Raw genomic sequence first — 11,813 nt, 5'->3', positions numbered from 1 at the left:
ACACTATACACTGATGTACAAACTCACTGCAACACATGTGCTATCTGCCAAAAGACGAGTGCTGTGTCCCAGCGGGGCAGAGCACCCCTGCAACCCCTCCCTGTCATTTCTGCACCTTTTAGGCGGATCGCCATGGACATTGTGGGACCATTAGAAAAGAGCAGTGCTGGGCATCGCTACATCCTGGTAGTCAACGACTACGCTACAAGGTATCCTGAGGCTTTCCCACTCCGTTCTATCACCACAACAAAGATCATGCATGCCCTGGTTCAACTCTTTTCCAGAGTCGGCATACCTGAGGAGATCCTGACAGACCAGGGTACGAACTTTACATCACGACTGATGGGGCAGCTGAACAAGCAGTTGGGCATAAAAGCCATTCGAACAACTCCATACCACCCTCAGACGGACGGTCTGGTGGAGAGGTTCAACCAAACCCTCAAGAACATGTTGCGGAAGTTCGTTGCAGACACAGGACGAGACTGGGACAAGTGGCTACCGTTTGTTCTCTTTGCCTACCGAGAGGTACCCCAAGCATCAACGGGATTCTCACCGTTTGAGCTCCTCTACGGATGGCAGGTACAAGGACCCCTGGACCTGTTGAAGAAAGGCTGGGAGGAAGAACCTGCATCCAAGATGGAGGAGAAAGGCGGCATCGTACAGTATGTTCTGGAGATGCGAGATCGCCTGGAACAGTACAGAGAGCAAGCCAAAGAGAACCTACAGGAAAAACAACGAGCACAAAAAAAATGGTATGACCAAAACGCCAGGCTATGACAATTCCAGCCGGGCAGAAGGTATTACTCCTGTTGCCAACTTCGACGAGCAAGCTACTGGCTAAATGGCAAGGACCATACAGCGTCGTCCGCAAGATGGGGCCCGTCACATATGAAGTTCATCATCCGGACAAGGGCAAGACCAGGCAGACCTACCACGTGAACCTGCTGAAAGAGTGGAAGGAGCCACCCGGTAAGGGACCAGAAACATCTCTTCTGGTGAGGAAGGTGGAGGTGGAAGAGGAAGAGGAATCAGAGGATGCAAAGAGGCAGCCGTCTGTGGTGAACCTAACGCACCTAGAGGACTCCAAGAGGAATGAGCTGCAGCATCTCCTGAACCAGTTTCCAGCCTTGTTCCGTCAGAGGCCTGGACGGACTGAGCTAACCCAACATAGCATCCACCTTTCCGATCCAACACCATCACGCCAACGTCCTTACCGGGTGCCTGAGAGGCTGGTGGAACCCTTAAAGGAAGAAATCAAGATGATGAAGGAGCTAGGAGTGATAGAACCTTCAACGAGCGAGTGGAGCAGCCCGATGGTGATCGTACCCAAGAAGGACGGATCCCTGCGTGTCTGCATCGACTTCCGCAAGCTCAACGCCCAATCTAAATTCGATGCATACCCCATGCCAAGAATAGATGACCTGCTGGAGAAAATTGGAAGAGCCCAGTACATCACCACGTTAGACCTGTGTAAGGGATACTGGCAGGTACCCCTCAACCCTCAGTCCAGACCATACTCCGCATTCCGAACACCACTAGGACTATATCAATTCACAGTCCTTCCTTTTGGGCTGCACGGGGCACCAGCCACATTCCAGAGGCTGATGGACCGAGTCCTCCAAGACTGTGAAGATTGGTCTGCGGCGTACCTGGATGACGTGGTAATCCATAGCAACTCTTGGGCAGAGCATCTTCAACACCTCCAACAAACCCTAAGAAGGATAGAGGAAGCAGGATTGACATTAAACGTCTCAAAATGCGAGTGGGCAAAACAAGAGGCAAACTACCTGGGGTATCACATGGGCAACGGACAACTGAGACCACAGATTGACAAGGTGGAGGCAATCCGAAGGAGCCCACAACCAAAGACCAAGAAAGAAGTGAGGTCATTCCTAGGACTGGTGGGCTGGTACAGGACATTTGTACCAAACTTTGCCTCCATTGCGGTCCCCCTGACCAACCTGTTGTCAAAACCGGTGAAGAACCCCATTCCATGGACCGATGACTGCGAGACTGCTTTCACTACATTGAAAGACAAGATGTGCTCCAGCCCAGTCCTGCAGAGTCCAGACTTTTCTCAGAGGTTCCTGGTGCAAGTAGACGCATCCGCAACGGGGATTGGTGCGGTCCTTGCCCAGGGAAGCGCTGGAGAAGAGAGACCAGTTGTTTACCTCAGCCGTAAGCTACTGCCCAGGGAAACAAGATATTCGGCGGTCGAGAAGGAAGGTCTCGCCATCAAGTGGTCCCTGGACAGCTTGCGTTACTACCTCCTTGGTCGAGAGTTCGATCTAGAAACCGACCACCGGGCCCTAACCTGGATTCAGTCCATGAAGGACCACAATGCTAGAGTCACACGGTGGTACCTCGCCCTGCAGCCATACTGCTTCAAGATACGGCACAGACCGGGCAGACTCAACGTGGTAGCCGACTACCTGTCCAGGTTTCCGGCCAGTACGCGGCTAGGAGAGGGGGAAGGTGATGTGATAAAGTCACATTAGCTGCCACCGCTGGGGAAGCAGCACTGGCACACACACATACACAAATATATATACGCACATACATACTGACCTCGTTCACGTCGATGCTCCCTGCCTTTGCCGCTATCATCGGAGCGGGTGCACACGCGATGCTGATAGCACATGGACATTCTTCCATTTCTCCACTCTCCCTTCCATATTAATTCCCGGTCATTTCATACACTTACACTGCACTGTCTTGTTGTTTCGCCTCTGTGTTGTTTGTCTGTGTGGGCGTAGTCAGTCCTCCGGCGGGAAAGTTTAGCCGGCCGAACCGAACGATCGAGTGGCGGCCATTTATGACGTCATGGCCGGGTCGCGCCGGCGAATCGAAACCGGAAGCTGACGAAACCATTGTCTAGTGTGAATAGGTGTTCCTGTGGGTATTTGAATGGAAAAATTATGTGTTAAGTGGATTATGTGTGAATGGTTTATGTGTTTATTATAATATATATATATATATATATATATATATATATATATATATATATATATATATATATATATATATATATATATATATTGGGATTAATTATTATGGATAATCAAATAGATGAAGTATTTGTATATGTATTAACTGTTATATGTTCCGGGAATTGGTTTGGCCTATTTAAGCCAAGGCCAAACCTAAAGTCAGGACTTGTTAACCAAGTCGGAACCGAGAGTGCAACTGTGGTGCCTCAAGCAAGGAAAACCTTTGTGTTCTGTAGATACGTTTTTTTTTTTTAAGAGTTTGTCGTTTTTGTTTTTCTGTTGTTATACTTTTTATTATTTTTTTTATTTTCTTTTGTGGGCACCTGTAAATATACTTCACTGTGGACGGTCTTCTTATTGGCCCTGTAAATAAATTCCACCTTGCACGAAGTGTTTCTGCGAGTGCGCCATCCTTTACATCCGTTCACGGACTCACATTTCTCCCCGAAGGCGAGCTGGTGGGCTCGTCTTTATCACACCCTGATACACTAAAACAAGCTACTGTTACACCTTTGCTCAAGAAACCTTCACTTGATGTTAGGGATTTTAATAATTTTCTACCTATTTCTACCCTTCCTTTTATTACAGAAGCATTGGAGAAAACGGTTCTCAATCAACTCCAATCTCATCTTAGCGCAAATCAAATTCTTGAAACTTTCTTGAAACGTTTTAAGCCTCTGCACAGCACAGAGTCTGCTCTTTTAAGGGTTTCTAATGATATACTGTTAGCAACCGATGCTGGCGACTCTGTGATCCTAATACTGTTAGACTTAACCTCGGCCTTTGATACAGTTGATCATAAAACTCGATTATCCCGACTAGAATGGTCTGTGGGCATCCAGGGAACTGTCCTCAGCTGGTTTAGATCTTATCTAACAAATAGAAGTTTCTCTGTTAAATTGGGTAATTTTTCTTCCTCGCCAGCTCAACTCTCCTGTGGAATGCCACAGGGGTCTATTCTCGCACCCATTCTTTTTTCCAAATATTTACTTCCTCTGGGCTCCATTTTCAGAAAGCATGGCGTATCATTTCACTGCTATGCAGATGATACACACATTTATTTCCCTCTGAAACGCAACAAAGATACTGCACTAAAATCTCTTTTTGCATGCATAGAGGAAGTAAAAATGTGGTTTTCTCAAAACTTCTTATTTATGAATGAATCCAAGACCGAGGTTATAGTCGTTGGCCCCCATGACAACTATAATAGCAGCAACATTGATCTGGACTACTTGATCCAAAGTCATCTTGCATTAAGAACCTAGGTGTTCTCTGGGATCAAAACCTGAAATTTGAAAAACAAATCAATGCGGTGATTAGTTCTTGCTTTTTTTAGTTACGTCTTCTCTCTAAAATTAAATCCTCCCTTTCTGAGAAAACACTAGAGATTGCACTAGATGGATGCCATTGCTTTGGCTTACCAGCAGCAAGGTCGACTGTGCCCCCATGGTGTGACTGCCCACTCCACCCGGAGTGTGGCGTCCTCTTGGGCTCTAGCGCATGGCGCCCCGCTGACAGACATCTGCAGAGCTGCAGGCTGGGCGACATCGAACACATTCGCCAGATTCTACAATCTCCGAGTGAAGCCAGTGTCCTCTCATGTACTCGCTTCAACCAGCTAGTACTGGACCCGCTCAGGTGTCTTCGCTTGCTCGCCATTCCACTCCACGGACTGGATACGTGCGATATTCTCCACAGGTGAGCTTCCCCGAAAGCCCTGAGTTCCTCCAGTAATCCTGGCGTCGGCGCCAGTGTCTAATGCCTGCGCGTCGGCTAGGTGCCTCCCGTGTGCATGGTCCCTCCTCTGAGCGACCCCCACATGTGTATTTCCACTGTAAGCCTCTCTGAGCATGTGTCTTTCCCTTGGCAAGCCACCTTGCCACCCCTGGGGTTGAAATATTCCACCTGCGGCTGGATACCCCAGTGTTCTCCATATGCATCCTTCGGGTCATATGTGTATTCTCTAAGTCCCCCCCTCTGGGTTGGCAATAATTGCATTTCCCCTAAACCTTTGGATATGCTCCCCAGTGTACCTTGGTATTCCTGTGCTAAATAGGAGTCCTTCGTCCGTGCCATTCGTCGTCATCCGACGTAACTCGGAGTGACAACGAAGGGAACGTCTCGGTTACGTATGTAACCCTCGTTCCCTGAGTAGGGAACGGAGACGTTACGTCTTCCTGCCACTTTCCGCTGTACCGCGGGGATCGCCTGAAGCTCAGTCTTGGCTCTTCAGCGAAGAAACATATCTGCATGTTGCCGGCGTCCTCCTTTTATACCCACGAGGTAAGGCGGAGATACGCTATGCAAATTCCGCAGACCCATGGCATTTCTTTGCCATTGGCTCGTTTTGTAATACTCGAAGTTGATAGGCTTTCTAAGCGAAACCCCATTCGTCGTCATCCGACGTAACGTCTCCGTTCCCTACTCAGGGAACGAGGGTTACATACGTAACCGAGGCGATTTTTATTGTGTAAAATATGTAGCTATACATTGTATATCGACATTTATTAATTCAAAATCCCCTACATGCATTATAGCTGCATATTTATACTCTAGTCTATAATGCTTTGACGCGCTACCACAGCGCATGATGCCGAACGTCTGCCATTTACTCCAAGTTGTTCAAACTTATAATTTGTATAAAGAATGTGTTAAGCAGTGTGTGACTAATGAACATCAACAGCTCACCAGCCTTCTGTGTATCTGTGTGTTTGTGTGTAAAGTCAGTGAGGTGAATAATGATCTTCAACTTCAACATCTGCAGAAGCTCAAAGTCTCAGCAAAGGAGGTTTTTGTATGATGCTTTTAGACTGTGTGAACACCCAGTCATAGTTCTTTGAGTCTCCTGTCCTACTGTGTTGACTCTGACAGTAATAAACTCCGGAATCTTCAGGCTGGACTCCACTGATAGTCAGAGTAAAATCTATTTTTTTCTCACTTTCACTGCCACTGAATCTAGAAGAAACACCGGAAGCTCTCTCTGATGTGTAATAGATCAGGAGTTTAGGAACTTCTCCAGGAATCTGATGGTACCAGGATATGCATCTCTGAGTGGTATTTATTTTAAAACAATCTATTGCTGGTTTATGATTACACTGAATAGAGACGGTCTGATCAGGCTGCACTGTTTGAGCTTCAGATTGAGTCAGAGTTTGTCCCACAGAACCTGAAGAGAGAGACAGAAAACACTGAGAATAATATTAAACTGATGAGCACATTTAAAAAATGCTAACACCTAGTTATAAAGCATCTGTCAGCCTGAGCACACAATATTTTTTACATTTGCACTACAATGACTAATTATCTTTTTTTTTTTTTGGTACACAATATGCTACATAATCAGTGACAATACAGATCTTGTGGGTTGCTAATTTAGGTTTCTCTAAATTGGCTGATGATATAAATTGCTATAGCCTATACTTACTCCAGGTGCAGGTTGTGAGTGTCCAAATAAAGACGGCTATTAAAGTCATGTTTGCTTTTTGATCTGTTATCATGAAGGAGAGTTGTCAGTCAGAAAATAGTACATTCACAGGTCTATAAAGACCTCCAGAGCACTGAAGCATGCAGTTCATATGCAAATATTCTTCAGGGGTGGAGTTAGGGCCGAAGCAGGGCCACCCCGCTCACAATTTCTATTTTATGTCTTTTTATCGTTGAACAGTTGAGTAGTTTCAAGTCAAGATGAATAAATGTGGAGATGATTACAGCAAGCAAAACTAAAAAATATATATTTTTTTTTTAAAAAGCACATATTTGTTATAGGCCTATATACACGTCACATTTATGAACATCGCCCTCAAATGTAGCCAATAAAAGCCTGTACTGCTATGTGAGCTCACAATATAAGGCACAAATTAAATGTTATTTTTTCAAGGGCGTAGGTTTAGGGGGGGACGCTAGGTACTTGTCCCAATCAATATTTTGAGATGACAAATTTGTCCCCACCAATATTTAGCAAGCTCCTTTGAACTGCTATTTTGATATTTGCGCTGCATTTGGATCTTTGCGCTGCTATTTGTATCGATTCCAACGGCCAGGACGACGACAGTACAAGATACGCCGTAATTTGATTGGCGGCGGGGTTTCTGACAGGCAGGCTACACGCGCGGGCCGGGACTACTTTATGTGCTTGCACTCAATGGCAGCGAGCGGATCGGGTGGTGTGTGCCTGTGTGTGTGTGCGCGCGTGGCGACGCCGACGGTAAGTTACCAGGGCTGTCTCTCTGCCTGCCATATTCAAAGGCCAGAGTAAAACATTTTAATATTCCGTTTTTTTGCCCCTTTTTGTACTTTGTAGATCAGCTATGTCACCCAAGAAGAAGAAAGGGGACATACAAAGCTTTTTTTCATAAAGCAGAGTGTAAGTAGGCAAAAATAACTAGTCACACAAATAACTAGCAGTTAGTAGTATTGACTGACCAGGCTTTCAAATGCAGATTCTACTGTGGAAAATAGTATTAACTGGTGATCCTGGTTACCCAGGATATTGTTACAGTTAAACCTAGCTTCTGCAATCTTTCAAGGTTAGGAGCATTAATTAGGGGTGTGCAGCAAGGATAGACTCATAGAAGTCGCGCTATCATGATAGAATGCTAACTTACGTTAGCAAGTCACTGAATGTTAATTAGCCTACCTTAACTTAGAATCTTGCAGTCAACATAAACAGTGGATCATCTGAGACATTTTTCGTTTCTACATTCTGTTTAAGTAATGTATTTGTGAGTGTAGCCTACTTGCTAGACACATGTGCTGGAAAAATATGTTGGCAATGTTAAAAAGGTAAAAGTTAACACTGTTGGTTATTCAAATATAATGAATCATTATTTGATTAATAATATCCAAATAACAATATCTGGTAGGAGGGTTAAACTTGCTAGCCATAGGATAGACTACAAAATTAATTTACCATTTTGTATGCAGGAAAAGACAGTATCAAACCACAACAGATTTACATTTATTCATTTAGCAGACACTTTTTATCCAAAGCGACTTACAATTGAGAACAATAGAAGCTGTAAACCTAGGATAACAATATGCAAGTTTTATGACCCTTCCCAGTTTAATCTTATGAACTTTTTTTTTTAAAGAATAGAATGGGGGGGGGATGTCCCCACCAAACCTGAGACCAAACCTACGCCCATGTATTTTTTTATCTGTAGCCAAATTAAATGCACAAATAAATGTCCTGTTCATTTGTACTCGAAAAAATGTGCTATTTTACATTAGTAGGCAGAGTCCAAATGGAAATGGATTGCATATAATTGAAGGGGAGACCAGGGACAAGTTACAAATCACCTGATTCACCTCACAGATGCTCGGTTTAGTGCTTATTCCACATGTGAGAAAGTAGTGCAGATTTAAGAGGAGGAAAAACTAGTTTTGAAGTAAGAAAGTAACTTTTTTTTTTTTACTTCATTTATCTTTGTTATGGCAATTCCTGCTTTGAAGTTAAACTCATCAAAGTTAAAATATGTTTATTGTGTGTCTGTGTAGATATTTTCATGCATGTTGTTAGTGCTAATGTTTTGGCTGTTAGCTGTAAGATGAGTTAGTTCATGGCTACAAGACTCTGGATAGTTGTAACAGCAAGACTCTGGGTTAGTTAACATCAATTTCAGTAAATTTTTAGTTGAATTTATATGTTGTTGTTTTAAAATTTCAGTATGCTTTTTTGGACAAAGGAAAGTCAAACTGAGGGATAAAAAAATTGCTCATTTGATTATTTTTTGTTACACACAAGCACACTCACCGATTATGTTTTTTTTTAAAGCCTGTGTTAAATAAAGCTTTCAAAACTTTTTTTTTCTTTTGCCATAATCCTTTTTTCATAATGTTATATCTCACCCATAATATCACAAAAAATATCATTTTTTTTTATCTCACCCCAGGGTATGACTGTCACAACTGACCCAGACTGTGGGGTGAATTGTAACATTTTTTGAAACACATCTTACAAAGCAAAATGTTAAATTCACACAGTTGCCCATTAGCCTATATTGATCTATTCCAACACTCAATTACAATTAAGTACAATTCATTGAATTTAGTCGTACTGTAGGCACTAAAGGTACTTTTTACATCTATACCGAACAGCCTTGTTTAAAAAAAAAAAGTAATATGCCTACCTCATCTATTTTGAATAAAACACACGTCCACTGAACAGCTTTACTTCTGCTTGACAACCATTAGATGTCGCCATTAGACACTTGATGTCACCAGAAATCCAACAGAACTATGGGATTAATATCCTGCCATGATTCAAAACGTCCTGGTTGCGTATGCAACCCACCGTTCCCTGAAGGAGGGAACGGAAGACGTAGTCGACGGTCGACTGAATTGGGATCTCGCTAGAGAGCCTATCCTCTTCGAGTACTATTGAACGAGCCAATGTAATTGGCGTGCGTGATTCGCATCACACACTCCGCCCCCGCGGCGTGGGTATAAATACGGAAGTGGATGCACGCACTAGTTGCTTTTCGCTGAGGAGCCGAGAGTAACCCGGGGTCAGCGGTGGTCCAGCGGTAGTGGCAAGGGGACTACGTCCTCCGTTCCCTCCTTCAGGGAACGGTGGGTTGCATACGCAACCAGGACGTTCCCTTTCAGTCGATAACGTCAGACGTAGTCGACGGTCGACTGAATTGGGATAACCTTTGAAAACACCACTAACGCTGCCACCTTCCAGTGCCTAAACCAAAGCCTCCTGATGCCCCCGCAAATTTAAGGCGGGGAAGGACAGGGCTTAGGCCAGGGAAGTCACTGCTGTTCCTACAGGACCACTGGGAAAGCGCTCCCCGTACATTGGAAGGAAGGGACGCTGCGGAAGCCACATCCAACCCAGAGGGAGGTAACGTGGAGAATACACATATAAACTGGGCGGAAACCAGGCAGTCTAACATATGGAATGTCACTGGGGTGGCTCCAGCCTAAGACGGGGGGCGACACACCGGACAGTGACGGCAGAGAGACTCTGCCGAGGGAAGACACGGGCTCGCCGCAGGGAGCCGTATCGTGGAAGAATACACATATGGGGTCGCCGTAGGGACCGCAACATATGGACCCAGCCTAACACAGGTTCCACACTGCTTACGAGTGGTAGGCCTAATACCAGACGTTCCGCACGTCCGACGTCGGAGGGGTGTGGAGGAACTCAACAGGGTTCAATTTTAAGGGAACTCAACTAGAGTAGAAAGGCGCACGTATCCAGTCCATAGGAGGGGAATGGCGCAGCAAGCCGACACTTGAACCGGGCTCACGGTGAAACTGGCTTCATGAGAAGGGAGCCCACGGGAAGCAGCGGTTCAACTACGTGTCGTCCAGCCCCCAACTCTAGAATCTGTTTAGCAAAGCATATCGTCAACGCCCAGGCGGAGCACTTAACACTCATCATAGAGGAGCTCAACACCTAAGTGGACATGTTGCATCTCGGATTTTTACCGAAATGAAGGCAAGCACTAAGTGCAACTTTGCCGCTTGCCCCGCTTTTTTTTTTTTTTTTTAGGGAGCCAGCGGTGGAACAGACACACACACAAACAAAGGCTCCACCCGGCCCTCACCCGGGGGGAGGGAGTGATCGTGCCACTCCAAGAGCATCTCATCCATTCCTGGGCGGCCCGCTCCGGAATGCTTTCGCTGTCGCTTGCCACCTGGCCTGGCAGTGCCTGGAGCGGGCTGGGCATCTCTACTGCGGCAGGCTCCATGCTGAGGCCTGGGTGGAGGCTGCTGCGGAGGGCCAGCAGGAGCGGCGGCCGGGGAACGCCCACGGCGACGAGCAGGCGGAGGAGCTGCCACCGACGGCGGGTGGAGGCAGCAGCTGGCCACTGGGGCAGGATGTGCCGGATGACCTCCGTCTGCGGCAGAGAACTGTTGGATGCAGTTCTCCACCGCATCGCCGACCAGCCCAACCTGGAAAAATGGGGAGACCAGGAACCGAACCTTGTCCGCATCCGCAATACCAACCAGGCTGAGCCAACAAAGGCGCTACTGGACCACCTAGGTGGACATCGCCAGACCGATCACGCACGCTACGACACTCATGCCCCGGAGGGTGAGGTCGGATGCAGTGCAGTGCTCACCTATGAGCGCACGGTCTGGATTACCCTCGTGCATGCCATGGGTGCCCTAGCCTGCAGCAACGCCATGGCACGCAAGAGGAAGCGGCTTGCCCACAGGCTTTGTAAGCTCTGCCCGTCGGAACGGACGAAAACTCACAGGCCTTAGGGGGGAGACGAGGATCCCCCCAAAAGGCAGCAGCCGCCGGACACAGGTGCACCTGTGTCGACAGACCGCTCCAATGGAGGGACACCTCGCAACCCTTCACCGTTCCTCCATCAAGGGTAATGAGGGGGAAAAGCTATTCAGGCAGTTTCTGGCAGAGAAAGATGCTGTTCACCACCTGATAAGCTCTCATGCATTTCGGGAAAGAAAGGCACTGGGGCGGCGAGCTGAGAACCAGCGCGGCCCGCCCCAAGATACCAAACTCCAGATTCCAACCGAGACTGAACGGGACACGGTGGAGGTTCCACTCGAGCCCGGCAGCCTCGGCGGCCCGTTTCAGCATAGCTGATAATTCTGGATCCGGCTCGGGCAACATTGAACTCCCGGAGGGAGACAATGCAGCCGAGTCATCATCTCTAGAAGTCAGCTCACCTTCCGATGCTGCAATCGGCGTCCTGTCCTCCAGGGGAGCCCCGAGTGAAACCGCTGGCCCACCCATTACAGATGGACCAGCAGACAACACAGGAGGCTCCAGTGGTTGCAGTGGAAGGGAGGAGTGAGGAGCCCACAGGGAATGGTTACCAGGCGGGACATCCAACACTATCC

The sequence above is a fragment of the Siphateles boraxobius genome, unplaced genomic scaffold (genome assembly GCF_051911475.1).
Source record: "Siphateles boraxobius isolate OS27281-9 unplaced genomic scaffold, OSU_SipBor_1 33, whole genome shotgun sequence".
Lineage (NCBI taxonomy): Eukaryota > Metazoa > Chordata > Actinopteri > Cypriniformes > Leuciscidae > Siphateles > Siphateles boraxobius.
Note: the sequence above shows the minus strand (reverse complement) of the source record.